Source organism: Mesoplodon densirostris, chromosome 12, assembly GCF_025265405.1.
Source record: "Mesoplodon densirostris isolate mMesDen1 chromosome 12, mMesDen1 primary haplotype, whole genome shotgun sequence".
In the NCBI taxonomy this organism is placed as follows: Eukaryota; Metazoa; Chordata; class Mammalia; order Artiodactyla; family Ziphiidae; genus Mesoplodon; species Mesoplodon densirostris.
In genome coordinates, this window is record NC_082672.1 from 81,556,278 (window position 1) to 81,577,666 (window position 21,389).

A 21,389-nucleotide genomic window follows, 5' to 3' on the forward strand; every position below is an offset into this window, starting at 1 on the left:
GCTAATTTTTCAAAGCTCTGAATAAATCCTTTCTCCTATTTGTTCAAAAGCCTTCCTCTATCCTCCCATCCAAGAGAGACTTTCCCTTCTCTGGAGTCCTAAGGCATTTGGGATCTGTGTGTCCAGTTATGAAAATCTCCACCCAGGAGTGGTTAGTGCAAAAATCTCTCAAATCAGAGCATCTGGGTTTAAATCCTGATTCTAACCTTGGAGAAGTTTCTTAAACTCTATATCTCAGTGTCTTTGTTGGAATCAACCTTGTAGGGCTGTGAAGTTGAGAGATGTTCCACATAGAAGTGAACTGGCTGAATCAGAATAAGTACCCCGCATGTGCTGGGGACCCTGTGAATTACCTCTCAGTAGATCTCTAACTGTTGCCTTGAAGAGCTACTCAACCACGTTGTTTATATTTTAATGTGTTTGTGTTTTTGTTTCTCTACATGTTAACTCCATGAAAGTGAGCATGATGACCAATCATTCAATCAATCAACAACAGTAACAACAACAACAATAATAATAGCAAAGTGATATAATGAAAGGAGCGTCAGACTGTTTCAATTCTAGCTTCACAACTTACTGGCTGTCTCAAAAGAAAAGAAATAGACTTTTGGTTACCAAAGGGGAAAGGTGGAGGGAGGGATAAATTAGGAGTTTGGGATTAACATATACACACTGCTATACATAAAATAGATAAACAACAAGGACCTGCTGTGTAGCACAGAGAACTCTACTCAGTACACTGTAATAACCTATAATGGAAAAGAATTTGAAAAAGAATAAATAAATATGTATATGTAAAACTGAATCACTTTGCTGTACACCTGAAACTAACACAACATTGTAAATTAACTATACTCCAATATAAAATAAAAATTTAAGAAAAAGGAATTGAGTGTTTTCATCTGTACAATGGGAATGATAATGGTGTTTACCTCTTAAAACTGTTTTTCAGGAATAAGTAAGATGATGAATTTAAAGTCTTAGCACAGCACCTGGAATATAGTAAGAGTTGAGTACACGGTAACCATGTTAGTCAGTATTTAATTTTCTTTTTACTTCTTATTCCATAATATAAATCTTGATATCCCTGTAACTTTATATGGCAAAAATATGAGACACGGGAGGAAGAAACCTGAGACTCTAATACCCGATCCCCTGCTTTGCAACCACGTGCGTTACGGAACACAGAGCTATGCTCCAACCACAGTGAGCCTGCCTCTCTCTGTCCTGTTCTGGCTTCTTTCCTTTCTTCCTTCCTTCTCTTTCTTTTATCTCAGGTGATCATATGAATCCTTTGGTATTTTAAGTACTTTGAATACATTAGATTTTAGAATCATTTTTGGGACAAAAAAGAAAATATCTGTGATTCAGTACGTTGCCATTCATCATTACCTTCCTGTTACAGCCCTTCCTGCTATTTTGGTAGGGATGAGAGCTCTCCTATCCCAGCTCATTTGAATTCATGTTTCAGATGCAAGTTCCCAAGCTCCTATGCTGAAATTAACGTCTATTACATCTTCTGCACTTCCTTTGTCTGCTAATGTTGTAATATGACTTTTAAGTAATTGAGTTTCTTTTGATGTGATTTCTTATTTAGAAACTCAGGCTTATTTGCAAGTCTTTTGTCTCTATACATGTGTATATAATTTGTATAGATATTTTCTCCTTGATTGCCCTCTAATTGTTTTAGAGAGACTTGGAAATAGTCATTTTTATTTATTTTATAAATAGCTCCATATCACCAAGGAAATTTGATACAAGAATGCTAGGGAAAATGAAACTAATTTTTATAAAGGGAAAGAATAAGTATACTCAAATGTACTAAGTAGATGTCTCAGAACTCACCCCTTGTCATTTGTTATTTTTTTTTTAATTTTTTTTATTTTACAAATTTAATCAGTTATACATATACATATGTTCCCATATCCCCTCCCTTTTGCGTCTCCCTCCCACCCTCCCTATCCCACCCCTCCAGGCGGTCACAAAGAACGGAGCTGATCTCCCTGTGCTATGCGGCTGCTTCCCACTAGCTATCTACCTTACGTTTGGTAGTGTATATATGTCCATGCCGCTCTTTCACTTTGTCACAGCTTACCCTTCCCCCTCCCCATATCCTCAAGTCCATGCTCTAGTAGGTCTGTGTCTTTATTCCTGTCTTACCCCTATGTTCTTGATGACATTTTTTTCTTAAATTCCATATATATGTGTCAGCATACAGTATTTGTCTTTCTCTTTCTGACTTACTTCACTCTGTATGACAGACTCTAGGTCCATCCACCTCATTACAAATAGCTCAATTTCATTTCTTTTTATGGCTGAGTAATATTCCATTGTATATATGTGCCACATCTTCTTTATCCATTCATCCGATGATGGACACTTAGGTTGTTTCCATCTCCGGGCTATTGTAAATAGGGCTGCTATGAACATTTTGGTACATGTCTCTTTTTGAATTATGGTTTTCTCAGGGTATATGCCCAGTAGTGGGATTGCTGGGTCATATGGTAGTTCTATTTGTAGTTTTTTAAGGAACCTCCATACCGTTCTCCATAGTGGCTGTACCAATTCACATTCCCACCAGCAGTGCAAGAGTGTTCCCTTTTTTCCACACCCTCTCCAGCATTTATTGTTTCTAGATTTTTTGATGATGGCCATTCTGACTGGTGTGAGATGATATCTCATTGTAGTTTTGCTTTGCATTTCTCTAATGAGTAAAGATGTTGAGCATCCTTTCATGTGTTTGTTGGCTGTCTGTATATCTTCTGTGGAGAAATGTCTATTTAGGTCTTCTGCCCATTTTTGGATTGGGTTGTTTGTTTTTTTGCTATTGAGCTGCATGAGCTGCTTATAAATTTTGGAGATTAATCCTTTGTCAGTTGCTTCATTTGCAAATATTTTCTCCCATTCTGAGGGTTGTCTTTTCGTCTTGTTTATGGTTTCCTTTGCTGTGCAAAAGCTTTGAAGTTTCATTAGGTCCCATGTGTTTATTTTTGTCTTTATTTCCATTTCTCTAGGAGGTGGGTCAAAAAGGATCTTGCTGTGATTTATGTCATAGAGTGTTCTGCCTATGTTTTCCTCTAGGAGTTTGATAGTGTCTGGCCTTACATTTAGGTCTTTAATCCATTTTGAGCTAATTTTTGTGTATGGTGTTAGGGAGTGATCTAATCTCATACTTTTACATGTCCCTGTCCAGTTTTCCCAGCACCACTTATTGAAGAGACTGTCCTTTCTCCACTGTACATTCCTGCCTCCTTTATCAAAGATAAGGTGACCATATGTCCGTGGGTTTATCTCTGGGCTTTCTATCCTGTTCCATTGATCTATCTTTCTGTTTTTGTGCCAGTACCATACTGTCTTGATTACTGTAGCTTTGTAGTATAGTCTGAAGTCAGGGAGCCTGATTCCTCCAGCTCCGTTTTTCGTTCTCAAGATTCCTTTGGCTATTCGGGGTCTTTTGTGTTTCCATACAAATTGTGAAATTTTTTGTTCTAGTTCTGTGAAAAATGCCATTGGTAGTTTGATAGGTATTGCATTGAATCTGTAGATTGCTTTGGGTAGTAGAGTCATTTTCACAATGTTGATTCTTCCAATCCAAGAACATGGTACATCTCTCCATCTATTTGTATCATCTTTAATTTCTTTCATCAGTGTCTTATAATTTTCTGCATACAGGTCTTTTGTCTCCTTAGGTAGGTTTATTCCTAGATATTTTATTCTTTTTGTTGCAATGGTAAATGGGAGTGTTTCCTTGATTTCACTTTCAGATTTTTCATCATTAGTATATAGGAATGCCAGAGATTTCTGTGCATTAATTTTGTATCCTGCAACTTTACCAAATTCATTGATTAGCTCTAGTAGTTTTCTGGTAGCATCTTTAGGATTCTCTATGTATAGTATCATGTCATCTGCAAACAGTGACAGCTTTACTTCTTCTTTTCCCATTTGGATTCCTTTTATTTCCTTTTCTTCTCTGATTGCAGTGGCTAAAACTTCCAAAACTATGTTGAATAAGAGTGGTGAGAGTGGGCAACCTTGTCTTGTTCCTGATCTTAGTGGAAATGGTTTCAGTTCTTCACCATTGAGGACGATGCTGGCTGTGGGTTTGTCATATATGGCCTTTATTATGTTGAGGAAAGTTCCCTCTATGCCTACTTTCTGCAGGGTTTTTATCATAAATGGGTGTTGAATTTTGTCAAAAGCTTTCTCTGCATCTATTGAGATGATCATATGGTTTTTCTCCTTCAGTTTGTTAATATGGTGTATCACATTGATTGATTTGCGTATATTGAAGAATCCTTGCATTCCTGGAATAAACCCCACTTGATCATGGTGTATGATCCTTTTAATGTGTTGTTGAATTCTGTTTGCTAGTATTTTGTTGAGGATTTTTGCATCTATGTTCATCAGTGATATTGGCCTGTAGTTTTCTTTCTTTGTGACATCCTTGTCTGGTTTTGGTATCAAGGTGATGGTGGCCTCGTAGAATGAGTTTGGGAGTGTTCCTCCCTCTGCTATATTTTGGAAGAGTTTGAGAAGGATAGGTGTTAGCTCTTCTCTAAATGCTTGATAGAATTCGCCTGTGAAGCCATCTGGTCCTGGGCTTTTGTTTGTTGGAAGATTTTTAATCACAGTTTCAATTTCAGTGCTTGTGATTGGTCTGTTCATATTTTCTATTTCTTCCTGATTCAGTCTTGGCAGGTTGTGCATTTCTAAGAATTTGTCCATTTCTTCCAGGTTGTCCATTTTATTGGCATAGAGTTGCTTGTAGTAATCTCTCATGATCTTTTGTATTTCTGCAGTGTCAGTTGTTACTTCTCCTTTTTCATTTCTAATTCTATTGATTTGAGTCTTCTCCCTTTTTTTCTTGATGAGTCTGGCTAATGGTTTATCAATTTTGTTTATCTTCTCAAAGAACCAGCTTTTAGTTTTATTGATCTTTGCTATCGTTTCCTTCATTTCTTTTTCATTTATTTCTGATCTGATTTTTATGATTTCTTTCCTTCTGCTAACTTTGGGATGTTTTTGTTCTTCTTTCTCTAATTGCTTTAGGTGCAAGGTTAGGTTGTTTATTCGAGATGTTTCCTGTTTCTTAAGGTGGGATTGTATTGCCATAAACTTCCCTCTTAGAACTGCTTTTGCTGCATCCCATAGGTTTTGGGTCGTCGTGTCTCCATTGTCATTTGTTTCTAGGTATTTTTTAATTTCCTCTTTGATTTCTTCAGTGATCACTTTGTTATTAAGTAGTGTATTGTTTAGCCTCCATGTGTTTGTATGTTTTACAGCTCTTTTCCTGTAATTGATATCTAGTCTCATAGCATTGTGGTCGGAAAAGATACTTGATACAATTTCAATTTTCTTAAATTTACCAAGGCTTGATTTGTGACCCAAGATATGATCTATCCTGGAGAATGTTCCATGAGCACTTGAGAAAAATGTGTATTCTGTTGTTTTTGGATGGAATGTCCTATAAGTATCAATTAAGTCCATCTTGTTTAATGTATCATTTAAAGCTTGTGTTTCCTTATTTATTTTCATTTTGGATGACCTGTCCATTGGTGAAAGTGGGGTGTTAAAGTCCCCTACTATGATTGTGTTACTGTCGATTTCTCCTTTTATGGCTGTTAATATTTCCCTTATGTATTGAGGTGCTCCTATGTTTGGTGCATAAATATTTACAATTGTTATATCTTCTTCTTGGATTGATCCCTTGATCATTATGTAGTGTCCTTCTTTGTCTCTTCTAGTAGTCTTTATTTTAAAGTCTATTTTGTCTGATATGAGAATTGCTACTCCAGCTTTCTTTTGGTTTCCATTTGCATGGAATATCTTTTTCCATCCCCTTACTTTCAGTCTGTATGTGTCTCTAGGCCTGACGTGGGTCTCTTGTAGACAGCATATATATGGGTCTTCTTTTTGTATCCATTCAGCCAGTCTGTGTCTTTTGGTGGGAGCATTTAGTCCATTTACATTTAAGGTAATTATTGATATGTATGTTCCTATTCCCATTTTCTTAATTGTTTTGGGTTCGTTATTGTAGTTCTTTTCCTTCTGTTGTGTTTCTTGCCTAGAGAAGTTCCTTTAGCATTTGTTGTAAAGCTGGCTTGGTGGTGCTGAACTCTCTCAGCTTTTGCTTGTCTGTAAAGGTTTTAATTTCTCCATCAAATCTGAATGAGATCCTTGCTGGGTGGAGTAATCTTGGTTGCAGGTTTTTCTCCTTCATCACTTTAAGTATGTCCTGCCACTCCCTTCTGGCTTGTAGAGTTTCTGCTGAGAGATCAGCTGTTATCCTGATGGGGATTCCCTTGTGTGTTATTTGTTGTTTTTGCCTTGCTGCTTTTAATATGATTTCTTTGTGTTTAATTTTTGACAGTTTGATTAATATGTGTCTTGGTGTATTTCTCCTTGGATTTATTCTGTATGGGACTCTCTGTGCCTCCTGGACTTGATTAACTATTTCCTTTCCCATATTAGGGAAGTTTTCAACTATAATCTCTTCAAATATTTTCTCAGTCCCTTTCTTTTTCTCTTCTTCTTCTGGAACCCCTATAATTCGAATGTTGGTGCGTTTAATGTTGTCCCAGAGGTCTCTGAGACTGTCCTCTGTTCTTTTCATTCTTTTTTCTATTTGCTGTGCAGCAGTTATTTCCACTATTTTATCTTCCACCTCACTTATCCATTCTTCCGCCTCAGTTATTCTGCTATTGATCCCATCTAGAGTATTTTTTATTTCATTTATTGTGTTTTTAATCGATGCTTGATTCGTCTTTAGTTCTTCTAGGTCCTTGTTAACTGTTTCTTGCATTTTGTCTATTCTATTTCCAAGATTTTGGATCATCTTTGCCATCATTATTCTGAATTCTTTTTCAGATAGACTGCCTATTACCTCTTCATTTGTTAGGTCTGGTGGGTTTTTATCTTGCTCCTTCTCCTGCTGTGTGTTTTTCTGTTTTCTCATTTTGCTTATGTTACTATGTTTGGGGTCTCCTTTTTGCAGGCTGCAGGTTCGTAGTTCCCATTGTTTTTGGTGTCTGTCCCCAGTGGCTAAGGTTGGTTTAGTGGGTTGTGTAGGCTTCTTGGTGGAGGGGACTACTGCCTGTGTTCTGGTGGATGAGGCTGGATCTTGTCTTTCTGGTGGGCAGGTCCACGTCTGGTGGTGTGTTTTGGGGTGTTTGCGGACTTTTTATGATTTGAGGCAGCCTCTCAGCTAATGGGTGGCGTTGTGTTCCTGTCTTGCTAGTTGTTTGGCATAGGGTGTCCAGCACTATAGCTTGCTGGTCGTTGAGTGAAGCTGGGTGCTGGTGTTGAGATGGAGATCTCTGGAAGATTTTCGCCGTTTGATATTATGTGGAGCTGGGAGGTCTCTTGTGGACCAGTGTCCTGAAGTTCGCTCTCCCACCTCAGAGGCACAGCACTGACTCCTGGCTCCTCAATTTGGGATGATTTGTTGTCTATTCATGTATTCCACAGATGCAGGGTACATCAAGTTGATTGTGGAGCTTTAATCCGCTGCTTCTGAGGCTGCTGGGAGAGGTTTCCCTTTCTCTTCTTTGTTCTCACAGCTCCTGGGTCTCAGCTTTGGATTTGGCCCCGCCTCTGCGTGTAGGTCGCCGGAGGGCATCTGTTCTTCGCTCAGACAGGACAGGGTTAAAGGAGCAGCCTCTTCGGGGACTCTGGCTCACTCAGGCCGGGCGGGAGGGAGGGGCACGGAGTGCGGGGCGAGCCTGCAGCGGCAGAGGTCGGCGTGACGTTGCACCAGCCCGAGGCGCGCCGTGCGTTCTCCCAGGGAAGCCGCCCCTGGATCCCGGGGCTCCGGCAGTGGCAGGCTGCACAGGCTCCCGGAAGGGCGGTGTGGACAGTGACCTGCGCTCGCACACAGGCTTCTTGGCGGTGGCAGCAGCAGCCCCAGCGTCCCACGCCCGTCTCTGGGCTCCGCGCTTTCAGCCGCGACTCGCGCCCCTCTGGAGCTGCTTTACGCGGCGCTCTTAATCCCCTCTCCTCGCGCACCAGGAAACCAAGAGGGAAGAAAAAGTCTCCTGCCTCTTCGGCAGCTCCAGAGTTTTCCCGGACTCCCTCCTGGCTAGCTGTGGCACATTAGCCCCCTTCAGGCTGAGTTCTTGCCGCCAGCCCCAGTCCTCTCCCTGCGCTCTGACCGAAGCCCGAGCCTCAGCTCCAGCGCCGCCCGCCCCGGCGGGGGAGCAGACAAGCCTCTCGGGCTGGTGAGTGCCGCTCGGCACCGCTCCTCTGTGCGGGAATCTCTCTGCTTTGCCCTACCCAGGTATGTGGGGAGTTTCTTGCCTTTTGGGAGGTCTGGGGTCTTCTGCCAGCGTTCAGTAGGTGTTCTGTAGGAGTTGTTCCACGTGTAGCTGTATTTCTGGTGTATCTGTGGGGAGGAAGGTGATCTCCGCGTCTTACTCTTCCGCCATCTTACCCGGAAGTCTCATTTGTTATTTTTAAACCAAAGAAAGATTAACTCTCTTCTTTTTCCTTTGGCCTCTATTATTCAAAGAAAGACTTAATTTTGTAAACAATGTAGGGGATTAAATTTACCTAAAAGGCAACTGGGAATTTCCCCTAAAACCTGTGGGACAGTCTGTCTTTGCGTGTTCTTGCTAGAATACAAAAGAGGCTGCGGGCTTTCCCTGGAAGCCTTGCCTGGTAGCCCAGTGTCTTGGAGAACTGTTCCTTTTGCTCTAGGGAGGCAGTCTGAAACCTGGATTCACTCACACGCCCCAGAGTTGGATGTAAAATGAGAAAGGGAGGAGTCATTTAACAAAGTGGAAAACGTTTGCTGAGTTGAGAGATGTATACATGCATCTTCCTGTTAGACCACCAGGCGTAAGAACCACCGCTGAGAAGTGAGAGGTGGGGCTGAACAAAGCCCCTCTTACTTTATGGACTTGATGACCTGTGGTTTATGAATAGGCGACAGCTCATGTTTGCACAGAATGTCTGTCTGTGCACACTCAGTGTAGGTCCTTCAGTTAAAAAGAGGCATTTGACATCAAACAGAAAATATATAGTTTAACTTACCATAGACTTCAGAGCAGAAATACAAGCTGTTTTTTTTTTTTTTTTTTTTTTTTTTTTTTTTTTTTTTTTTTTGTGCTATGCGGGCCTCTCACTGTTGTGGCCTCCCCCATTGCGGAGTGCAGGCTCCGGACGCGCAGGCTCAGCGGCCATGGCTCACGGGCCTAGCCACTCCGCGGCATATGGGATCCTCCCAGACCGGGGCACGAACCCGTATCCCCTGCATCGGCAGGTGGACTCTCAACCACTTGCGCCACCAGGGAGGCCCTACAAGCTGTTTTACTTAAGACATGGTTGCATTAGGACACAACAAATTTAAACAACTCAGTATAATCCTAATAATATGTTAGTTCACCCATGAAGAAATTAACAAACCATCCTAAAGAATATGTTAAAAATTGATTTGTAGACTAAAATAGTGATTTTTTCCCCTAGACATGATTCATTTAAAAAAAATCAGCTAATAGAGGAACCATGTTATTCTTTCAAATAGTCTTTCTAATGAGGTGTCAAATTATATGATAATCTAATTGAGGATAAAAATAACACTGAGTTGCATTCAACTCTTAATATATAAACATATATTCTAAAAATGTATAAATTCTTAATATATTTAATGAAAGTCAAGTAGCAATCATTTTTCCTATGCTTACAAAAGTTTCCCCAAAACCGATGGATCATATTGATTGCTAGTTCAAGAAGGAAGTTCACTGATTAATTTAAAAGTAGTATATGTGGTGAGACATGACTTTTCTTTAATAAGTATAGTAGGAAAAATAATTCCTATAAGAATTATTTTTAATCACAAAAGATAGTATAACCTAGTTATTTTTATTCTTAGCAAGAATCCATTTTGGTTTAAAGTATTTGAATTTTCCAGTGAAAATAATTTATAAAATCAGACTTACATTCATCAGATAGCTTATTTAAAAACAAAAATGGTTGCATCATCATCATGTCTTAGATAGTACAGTTTCCAGAAATGCCTTACTCCCAAAGTCAGTTACATGCAGAGCACATGGATTTCATTGTACATAAAAGTTCTCATTTCACATAATCTAAAATAAGCAGAAATTTGATAAGAAAATGTTTGCTTAATAATAATAGCATGGTCCCGTAAATTTATCCAGGCATTTTTCAATATTATCACCTTCTCACGACAAATGACTTCTTTTCATAAATTTCAATGTTAAAAATAAAGAGGGCACCTTTTAAATTCTTGTCAAAGGTGACTGGCCAATGCAGGGGTTGCAAATATGGGGAGATGATAAGGCGATTAGAAAGAAAAGTTAAGTGGAGAATAGATTATGAAATGTTATTGAATAAACACAGAAAATAGGTAATACCCTTTTAAAGTCTGTGCTGTGGTTGAAGGAAAGGAAGAACAGTGAGGAATGAAAGTTAGAGAATGCTGTAGGTGGAATGTCTGTCTCTTCCCCAAATAAGTATGTTGTAATCCTAGCCCCCCACGTGGTGGTACAGGGTGGAGGTGGGGAGATCAGGTCATGTGGGTGAGGCACTCGGAATGGAATCAGTGCCCTCGGAGAGTGGACAGAGGGTGGTCCCTGGCCTCCTGCCCCCCACCCTATGAGGAAACACAAGAGGACAACCATCTGAGGGCCAGGAGGCAGGCCCTCTAGACTTATGCACCTTGATCTTGGATTTCCAGCCTCCAAACCATGAGAAACAAACATCTGTGTGTGACCCACCCAGTCCTTGGTGACTCGTTAGAGCAGCCGGAGCTGACGGAGATGGAGAAAGAGGGATTAACATCAGGGAGACAGAAGGTAGGCTGGAGCTCTGTGGTGTGAGCTCACACTTAGGCACGCAGGAAAAGTGACTCTTCTCAGAATAGTCATCAGCTGGTTAACTGCCATAGCAATGCAGTTCTCACAGATGGAAACGTTTTCTTGAAGTGGGCAGATGAACCCCTCGGTCCCCATGTAGCACAGCAGGGTCCTTGCCCTAAGGGCAGGAGGATGAGCCTGGAGACGTTCTGAGCAGCAGCTCTTCGCAGAGTCACTTTTAGCTCCTGGGCTGGAGATTTCTACTTTTCATCTGGATCAAAATTCATAATAAGTGCAGAAAATGTCAACTGCATCTCTGAGATCATGATTTCCAGTTTCCATTTAAGACTTATTTCATAATAAACATTGTCCTTCATATTAAATGAAAATGTTTTCATGTTTCAATTCAGTTACAGCGTTTATGTCTGCAGTGCCCCTCCCTCTCAGAGACTATCTCCATTATTTCTGAGAAGCAGCCACTTGGTTTCATAATTTTCTGGACCTTTCTGGACTTCTGTAGACATATTCCAGGTAGAGATGACTTAGCAACAATTGCCCCTGAAATAAGTTGGAATCAATATCAAACAACTCTTACTCCTTCAATAATTCTTCGGATTCCTGGTTGTTGTATTAGCTAGCAGTTACCACAGTAATACTGGATAGTAGATGATGTAAACCCAGGGGCATTCAAGAAGCATTGATTTCTTCTTTGCACGAGTGTTGGACCGGTTGAAATTTGGCTGATCTAGGCTGCCTCGGCTGGACTCGGCTTTAGATTGCAAGTTTGTTCCAGGTTGGCTGCACCTGTCTTTCATCCTCCTTGGACCAGAAGCCACATGAAGCATAGTCTTCTCATGTGCCAGAGCCCAAGCAGGAAGAACATTTAGCCCTCTTCTTGTGTACGTCTGTCGACAGTTCACTGCCAGAGCAAGTCACGTGGCTGCACATCAGTGAGAAAAGAAAATATGCTTTGATTGTATTTCTGCACAGTCACACGGCACATGGCACAGCTCTGGAAAAGCAGGTAGCATAGGGAACAGTAGTGCAGTCTGCCTTGCTCCACCTTCTAGATCACAGTTAGTCTCAAGTCTTCCACACACAAAACAGCTTAATTTTAATAATCTGCTTTCCCCCAAATCCCATTATCATTAACTTATGGAATCAGGTTCAAAGTCCAGAATTGTATAATTTAGATCAGTTATCGATGCAGCTCCTCCTGATGCGGAGACTTGTGAGTTTAAAAGACAAGTTGTTTAATCTTCCTCCACCCCCCTGACCCCTACACACCCAACACACAATTGTGAAACACAGACAGGACAGTCACAGTGACACTGCATTCACAAGGAGACAGTGAGAGGCATGGAGCAGTCACTGGTCCCTAGCAGTCCTGAAATCCCTCTGGGCCAGTGTTACTGGGTCTCCCTACCCTGGAGGAAGGGAATATCCCTTGACCCCTTGAGGTACTGATGCTGCTCCCTGGGGAGTAGCCATGTAAGAAAGGAGGTTGTATCAGCTATTGTCTTGGTGAATGTATTCAGAAGCCATCAGGATTTTCAAGACAAGGAAAGAAAAAAGTTTTCCTTTCTATTTATTTTTGACACTTTTTATGCTTCTTTAATATGACAGCACATAGGTCTCCAGATTTGTAAAGTTCTCAGTAATATGTACACATATTCTTTCCTTTATTTTATGAGAAAAATTATTTTATTATTTTTTTAATTGAAGTACAGTTGATGTACAATATTATGTAAGTTATAGGCATGCAATATAGTGACTCACAATTTTTAAAGGTTATACTCCATTTAGAGTCATTATAAAATATTGACTATATTCCCTGTGTTGTACAATATGTCCTTGTAGCTTATTTTATACCCAATAGTTTGTACCTGTTAGTTTCCCCACCTATATACCGCCCCTCCCCCCTTCCCTCTCCCGACTGGTAACCACCAGTTTCCTCTCTATATCTGTGAGTCTGCTTCTTTTTTTGTTATATTCACTTGTTTGTTGTGTTATTTAGCTCTTTGACTAGGTGATATATTTTAATGGCCCAAACATCAAAAAGTATACAAAGATGTATACACAACAAGGCCCTACTGTTTAGCACAGGGAACTATATTCAATATCCTGTGATAAACCATAATGGAAAAGAATATGAAAAAGAATGTATATACGTATAACTGAATCACTTGGTTGTACAGCAGAAATTAACACAACATTGTAAATCAACTATACTTCAATAAAAGTAATTAAAAAGTATACAAAGATGTAATGTGAACAATCTACTTCCCAATATATTTCCATTTTTCCTCTCTTTATTTTAAACAGAAAATAGTATTGTGTTATACTGAAGGTGTTTTGCAATGTTCTTTTTTCTGGTTAACATATCTTATAGATTTTTCCATATCAGTACAGAAAGAGCTCCCTTATTGTTTTTTAGAGCTGTGTATTATTCCATTGAATGAATATACATACTTTTATTTATTTGTTTACTTATTTATTTATTTATTTTAACCATAATTTTAAATCAGTCCCACATTAAAGGACAGTTAGTGTGTTCTGAATGTTTTGCTGTGACAGATAACGTTGCAATGAATAATCATATATAAGTCTTTTTACACACTGGTGAGTATATTTGCAGGAAAAAAAAATCCAAAAGTGGAAATGTTGAGTCAAAGTGTTTATGAGTCTATAGTTTTGAAAGAAACTACCAAATTGCCTTTGAGGTATTTCTAACAATATTACTCCCACCAACAATATAGGGAGAGCCTCTGTATTTACAGCCTTACTAGAAATGTGGCCAATTTCCTAACTGAAAAATGAAGTTGCATTTCTTTTATTATAAATGAGGAAGAATTTATTTCATGTATTTAAGAGCTATTTGTATTTTTTAAAACTTATTACCTGTTCTTAGACTGAGACCAAATTCCACTGAGCTGTTGGATTTTTTCTTACTGCCTTCAGTAGATATTGACTAAGGAGCTGCATATATATCAAGGAAATTAGTCCTTTTCAGTTATTGGAATTGCAAATATTCTTCATAGTTATTAACTTTGCTTATAGTTTTTTTTTAAAGACTATTTAGAATTTTATTTGTTTTTCTTTAATATGTGGCCTAATTTATCACTTTTTCTTTTGTGCCTTCTAGGTTTTGTGTAATAGAAAAACCTTTCTCTAAGTTGATAAAAAGAATTCTCATGTACATTTCTTCTTGTAATTTTATTGTTTCATTTGTTTTGTTACATTTCATCTCTGATCCTTTTAGAACTTGTTCTGGTGTATGTGTGAGATAAAGGCCCAGCTCTTTTCTATATGGCTGCCCAGTTGTCTACACCACTTGCTGTATAGTCCATTTTTTCTCCACAGATATGAAATGCTACTTTTATCATATACCAAAATTCTATATATTTTGGTGTCTACTTCTGAACCTTTTTTAAAATTTTCCATCTCTACTCAGGCATGCCATCTTTCCATGTTGGTTTAATGACTGAGGCTTTAAGGTGTGTCTTATGTGGTAGAGTTACTTATTCCTCATTGCTCGTTTCCTGAATTTTCCTGGATGTTCTTGTTTATTTATTTTTCTATATAAAACTTATAATGAACTTACTGTGTTCTAGGGGAAAAAAATACTGACTTCTTTTGGGTGCAGTTACATTTACAAATTAGGTTTGAGAAGACAAATTTCTTTAGAGTGAGTTTTTCTATCCAAGAACATAGTATGTGTTTCTGATTGTTCAGGTTGTCTTTTATGTCCTTTAGAAGCCTTTTTAAAGTTTCCTTCATATGGTTCTTGCATATTTCTCATTAAGTACTTTTCCTTCAGATTCTTCTTATGGCTTAGCATATGTGATGCTGAGAAGGAAGGGAGCCGTTTTAACCCTGGCTCTACATCCAGATTCCTGAAGGATTAGTACAAACAGACAGATAACATTGTAAGAAAGCAGACAAAAGTTTTAAGTGAAAATGAGGGGACAGTTGGGAAGGTATGGCATACTGGGTGTTAACTAGCTGTTGTCATCCTATCCAGTGAAAGCCACCAGGTGAAGCACAATGTACATAGAAGGGCCCTGGAAGACAGAACAGTTGTCATTTAGAAGCAAAAAGGAAATGGATTTAAGAATTTGTGTCAATTAGGCTTGGCTGCATATAACAGCTCTCCCAAATAACAGTGAGTTTCAACAAGATAAAGGTTTATTTCTCTCTCTTATACATACGTTCTGGGTGTTGGCACTCCAACATTGGTGGGATAATTCCATAAACATCAGTGATCCAGGGTCCTTATTTCTTTTTCTGCTACTATTCATAGTGTGTGATTTCCATCATCAAGTTGGCCTCGTGGCTCAAGATGGCAGCCAAAGCTCCTGCCAACACGCACTTTTCAGGCATGAGAACAAAGAACAGGGCAAAAGTGTGTGCCGCCAAGCTGATCCAACCCTCTTCTAAGACCTTTCAGAAGCCCTACTCTTTTTCACTTCATCCCATCCTTATCTGTACAAGGGGCTGCTCTCAAGAAAACAGATTCTGTTACTAAGGAGTATGGGAGAATGGATTCCAGGAAGGCAACTTCTGGTCCCTGACAGGACCAGTAAACATTCTTTTAAAATTTTCCTCCTCTAAGTGTATTGAGGTGGGGCAAGAAAAACACCTAGAGGGATAATAAGTGAATAAAGTGAGTACAGTCTGATTTTTTCACCTTTTAGGATCATTTTAGGCAACTTAGTGTTGAGCAAAGTCTGAGCTGGAAATCACTGCTTTGGGCTTGCAGTTGTAACTCTAAAATGTTTTCAGGAGGAATTGAACCTCATGTTCTCTTTTTCTTCTTTAGAACTGAAGCACCTCAGTAATTAGTTAAAATACAGTCCCCAAAGGGCACAGTTTGTACAAGGCTCACAAAGAGGGTTAAGACGTAGTCTCTGCCTTTGGATTCAAAGGGCTTCCAGAAAATACAGGTGATGGTTTTTTCTCTTCGGAAGCCACCAGACTGGCCAGAGTTGGGAGCAGCTTCCTGATGGGGAGCTTGGGTGGACTCTGGAGGGGTTTCATCCTGTGGCTCTTGTAGATGGGATTGATGTAGATTTAGTGCATAAACAACAGCAAGATTGTTTCTGCTTGTTTTTTTTTTTATTGAACTGAGGTCCTTTTTCTCTTTTATTTAAACATGAATGAAATCACATTTAATATTGACTTTATTATGTTTTTACTTTATCACAATACCTATAGGTAACTATTGTTTCATGAAACTTGTCTCAGTTTTGTGTTGGGGGATGGAGATGGAGAATATTAAATGTACTACTTACAATATGGGTGAAAAACATTTGAAAAATGCTGCCTTAGAGGGCAAACATAATCTGTCAATGAACGAGGCCTGAGGACATTGATGTCTAGGTCCCTCAGACTCCAAAGAGCCCTCCCCTCGCCTGGAGGAGGGACCGGAGCCTGCTTTCACTTCTCAGAGACTCCATCCAGGATCCAGATATTCTGGTGTGTGAAATAATGTTATTCTGTAAATAACTATAAATATACCAAAATATTACATTACATTTCAGGTTCTCAACTGTAGCCGTTCAATACTTCTCAGTATATCCCAAACTATATGTAAATAAACTAGTAAGACTTTCAATTCACATAGTCCAGGGACAACCTTACTTTTCTTAATTATTTTTGGTTCTGCTGTTGTATTGAATTTATTATATTACTTTCCATGGTAAATTACAAGAAATTGCATGGTAGCACAGAAGAAAAAAGAGTTTTAAAAGGAATTAGGGCACCCAAGATGTCTTTCAGTAGGAGAATGGAGAAATAAATGGTGGTACGTGCAGACACTGGAATATTATTCAGCACTAAAAAGAAATGAGCTATCAAGCAATAGAAAAACATGGAGGAAACTGCAGTGCCTGTTACCAAGTAAAACTGCTACACACTGTATGATTCCAACTATATGACATTTTGGAAAAGGCAAAACTATGGAGACAGTAAAGAAGGCAGTGGTGTCAGAGGCTGGTGGAGGAGGGGATGAGTAGGTGGAGCCGAGGATTTTTAGGGCAGTGAAACAACTTTGTATGATGTTATAATGGTGGATACAAGTCATTATACATTCATCCAGACCCATAGAATGCACAACACCAAGGGTGAATCCTGATGTAAACTATGGACTTTAGGTGACCATGACATGTCAGTGTAGGTCCATCAGTTGTAACAAATGGGCCACCTGGTGGGGATGGTGACAGTGGAGAAGGTTGTCCATGGGTGAGAGCAAAGCCTACATGGGAAATCTCTACTTTTCTACTCAATTTTGCTGTGAACCTAAAACAGCTCTAAAAATAAAGTCTATTTAAAACACTTTAAAAAAAAAGAAATTAGGGATTAATATAAGAATTGTGAGAAGGGTGCAGTTGTGGGGAATTGTAGAAATCTGTTCTCTGGGGGGTGCTTCCATGGAGTAACTCCTGAAAAATGCTGAGAATAATGCTGCATCCAAAGGACAGAAGCCACCATTTGTGATGTGTTACATGGGACCAATAAATAAGACAGAAGGAAAAGTTTAAATCTTACCACAAGCTGTTCTATCAATGACCTTTCCACTCACATCTCGTTTGGTGTTCCTCTACTTGGTCTCTATTGATTCTGAACGTCTTTCATTTCATAACAGCAACTCGGAGCTTTTGCGCTCCACTAAATTTCATTTTAAAACCTATTCTTCCTTAGAAATGATAATACAGACGCCACTCTTACAAGCACAAAATTTAAAGAACATCAAATCCCCTAAATAATTTGCTCCTCTCTCAGAGGAGGCAATGGAGCTGCAGATGGTGTGCTCAGTGAGCTGAGAACTTGGACCCGAGAAGCTATTAATTCTCACAGCAGCTCTTCTGCTAATTTATGGTCCCAGAAATTGATGTCATTCAGAGTCAGCTTCATACACTATAAATCTATAAAATGAGAAAATAAAATTCTCTTGTATTTTAAGAATACTTACAGTGCTCTAAGCTTAGGCTATTGTATTAGTTATCTATTTCAGTGTAACAAATTACCCCAAATATAGGGGCTTAAGGCAACATGAGTTCATGATCTCAGTTTCTGTGGGTCACGAGGTGTCTGTGCACAGCTTCTCTGGGTTCTCAGATCCAGGTCTCACCAGACTGAAAGGCAGTCGTGGGCCACCAAAACACTGAAGTACTTACCAAAGAAATAGCTTTTTCCAATGTTTATTACAGTAATCCCATAGCCTTCTCAAAAAGTTTGAATTTCTGCCCTGGATAGAGTAGCATCTACAGAGACCCACTCTAGTTTTTCCATTCCAATTGCCTTCGGTTCACAAATATTTATTGAGTGCCTCTTATTTGCCAGTTCAAGGCACTGGTCACATGAGATGAATAAGAGGACCTGATCATAGGGAATGAGTGGTCTTGTAGTGAAGCAGGTTGTGGGAGGGACATTAAGGGAGGCCAAGTCTGAAGCGTTTTGAGAGGAAGAAAGAGACTCAGAGTGGTTGCCAGGATCGGTTTGTCTTAGCGAAACTTCCCTACTAGTGAATAACTGGGCATCCTCTGCTAATGATAGATTTGCCATGGGCAGCTGCTATATCCGGAGACTACAGAGCAGCCAGCCAAGGTCATCTGAGTTGACAAGGACCGTTCCAAGGCTGAAGGGCTCACATGAGATTCTCAGTGAAAGACCCAGTGCAAGGAGCAGCTTTGTGACAATGTTATCACTGGAATGTACTCATGTTTCCCAGCCCATGAGGAGGAGGGTATTCTGCATAGAGGATCGAAGGTGGATGAAGACTTTTCTGAGCACAGTTACACAGATGGAAGGAAAGTCTTAGGAAGGAGAACTGTATGCTGAAAGTATCAACAAACTAGTGGTCCCATCTGGTACCTTGGACTCTCCTAGAACCCTGGGATCTTAACTGCTGCATCCTGTCAGCTCTCATGTCCTCCTCCAGCCCTTTCCTCTGTCCTCTAAGCACGACTTGATTGACGCCAGAATTGGGCATCTCTGGGGAGGCAGACCTGGGAATTGTTCTGGGATGATGTTATGTTGGAGATGATGTTCCTGACTGAAGAGCTTGCATTCCCAGGCTTGCAGTGTGATGAACCCTGTAGCAGGAGCCACAGGTGGAGGTGCTTCCTTCCAGAAGGGCTTGAAAATGTGTAACTGGCATTGGGTCTTCTATCGGTTAGGGAAGAGGGTCTGTGATGGGAGTTTGGGTGGAGCAGTCAATGCACTAGTCCTTTCCTTGAGGGGACGTCCAAGAACGTTGAATTGGGAATGAATTGAACTTTAGCTGCCACTTGAATGTAACGTTGCCCAGTCAACGGGCTCCCAGAGGGAGCTCCAAGGCTAAGGTCTCGAGTGTCACAGGAGATCCCGCAATGTTTCCTTTTCTGTTGCCTTTCTAACAGTAATGGGTCACCATGAAGACTGATTTCATTGAAAGGATGGCGCCCTTCAACTTTCTACCCCCTTTACGAGGCAGCCTGTAAGAAAGAGCCTCCAGTGTGAATGACACTCAGTCTCTCAGATGGGGAAGCAAGAGTCCAGATGTCTCTTAGGGCATCATTTCTCAAACCTATATGCTCATATACATCCCCTGGGTATCTTGTTAAAATGCAGGTCCTGATGTAGTAGGAGAGGCGGGTGGAGTGGTGAGAATTTGCATTTCTAACACGTTCCCAGGTGATCTGCAGACCTCACTTGAAGTAGCAAAACTTGGGAGCTATAGAATAGGGAAAACGTACCTTAGAAGACATGAGCAAGGTCTACATACACTATAAAGCCACAAAATTAAAGGAGACTTGGCTTATCCCATGAAGCTGAAGTGAGAATTTAAGAACACTTCAGGAAGACTCACAGATCAGCAAGGAAAAGACAAAACCCAAGCAAATACAGTTTGCTGAAGCGAGTCTCTAGAGAGGGCATTGGGAAAGGACAAGAAGTCTGGCAGTGGCTGGAGAGGTAGACAAATTAAACTCCATTAACCACTGACTCTGAAGGATATGATCTTCTGGCTGAAATTTTAGGGGCCACTTAATTCCAGCTCCACAGCCCCCATGACCCATCCTGTTCCCACATACTGGCTCTCAGATGCTTCCATACAGTAGGGAAACACCTGAAGGTTCCTGGCTTGTGGATGAATTTTAGGTTGTCAAATATTCATAGAGCGATTTGGTGGAGGCAGGGTGGTGAGTGTGAAACCTCCCTGGGGGAGAATAATGATGGAAGGCTGGTTAGAAAATAGCTTCAGTATCCTTTTTTGTAAGAGGTCATTTGAATATTAATACAACGCAACTCAAAGGTCACCAAAAGATTTGTATTTCTCTTAAAACATAATGTGGCAAAACTTCCCTTGTGTAACAGATGCCGTCGTAATACTGTCGTAGAAATAGTTTTCGAAGTTCGTAAGGGCTGCAGAAGTTCTACTTGATCTGCTCACATATAAAAATGTGACTTGCCCGGCTCTTCTTTCTACTGCTATTTATATCAGCTGTCCTCCGGGAGGTCAGCTTTCTTCACAGCATCGGATATAAATAACCACAGTTCTCTTAAGTATGATCTGCTCAAGATTGCCAGGTAACATAACTGATATCTGCTTACTTATATTCATGATTTGTCAGTGATATGCTTTGTTACTTATATAAGTTAATACCTTTCATATACAATTCAATAACCATTATGCCTTACCGCAATGATTTTATTAAAAACTTTACTATTCTAGGTGAGCAGGTAAGTTGAGTTTAAACACTACAGGGACATTCAGAAACAAGCCCAGTGGAGGTCTTTTGAGGCCATGCCCTTGAGCTGGAATTTCTGTGAGAGACTTGGGTCAAGTACAAATGCAGAAGTGAGCATATGTACCCAATAGGTGCAGCTGTCTGATGTGCCTCAAGTCTGCTCTGATGTCTTTCAGAACTAGGGAGTGTGGGCTTCTGCTTCTTTTCATGCCCCTTACACTGTGACTAAAAGAAAGCTGAAGTATTCTTGCTTCTGTGAGAAAAATCTCAGTCAACAAAAGCTGGGATAGAAAACGTTTTCACGGGCAAAACCAACCTGTAACATTTTCATCTTAAAATTGTTCACGTTGAAGGCTACTCTGTCTAGCTTCTGCATAAGACTCTTCAAAAACCTTTGACATTTAGACCACTTTAGATGTAACTTGATCTAAAATGCAGTCTCGACCTCAGGTCATGTAGCAGCAATCATTAAATACTTAGAAAAATTAAAGATCAAAGTATGAAGTAGCAGTAGAAATGTAACTATGTATATAAAAGCATTAATAAATAAGCTATAGTTTTTCTCTACTGGTGATGAGTCCAAATGTTATTAAATCTAATTAATGAACTCCTTCATAATATAAATAATGTATTTCATTAAGTATTCTTCATGATTTTAGTCATTAAAATGTAATTTAATTATGTTAATAGAATTTTAATGGAATTTAATTTAACATTACCATGCAGCTTCATAATTTGAATTTTAAAATAAATTTGTTGTAAATATAAGCCCATTTAATTTTCATTTTTCATTATAGAATATAATGGATGAAAAGAGAGCATAATGAAAATTTCACAAATTCAA

The 21,389-nt window shown here is 39.7% G+C and overlaps 1 protein-coding gene across 1 annotated transcript in view; it reads left to right on the forward strand.

Annotated features, from left to right (window-relative positions):
- KCNQ5 (potassium voltage-gated channel subfamily Q member 5) overlaps positions 1 to 21,389 on the forward strand; it is a 589,895-nt gene that overhangs the window by 98,097 nt on the left and 470,409 nt on the right. The gene's annotated exons all lie outside the window — the stretch shown is intronic.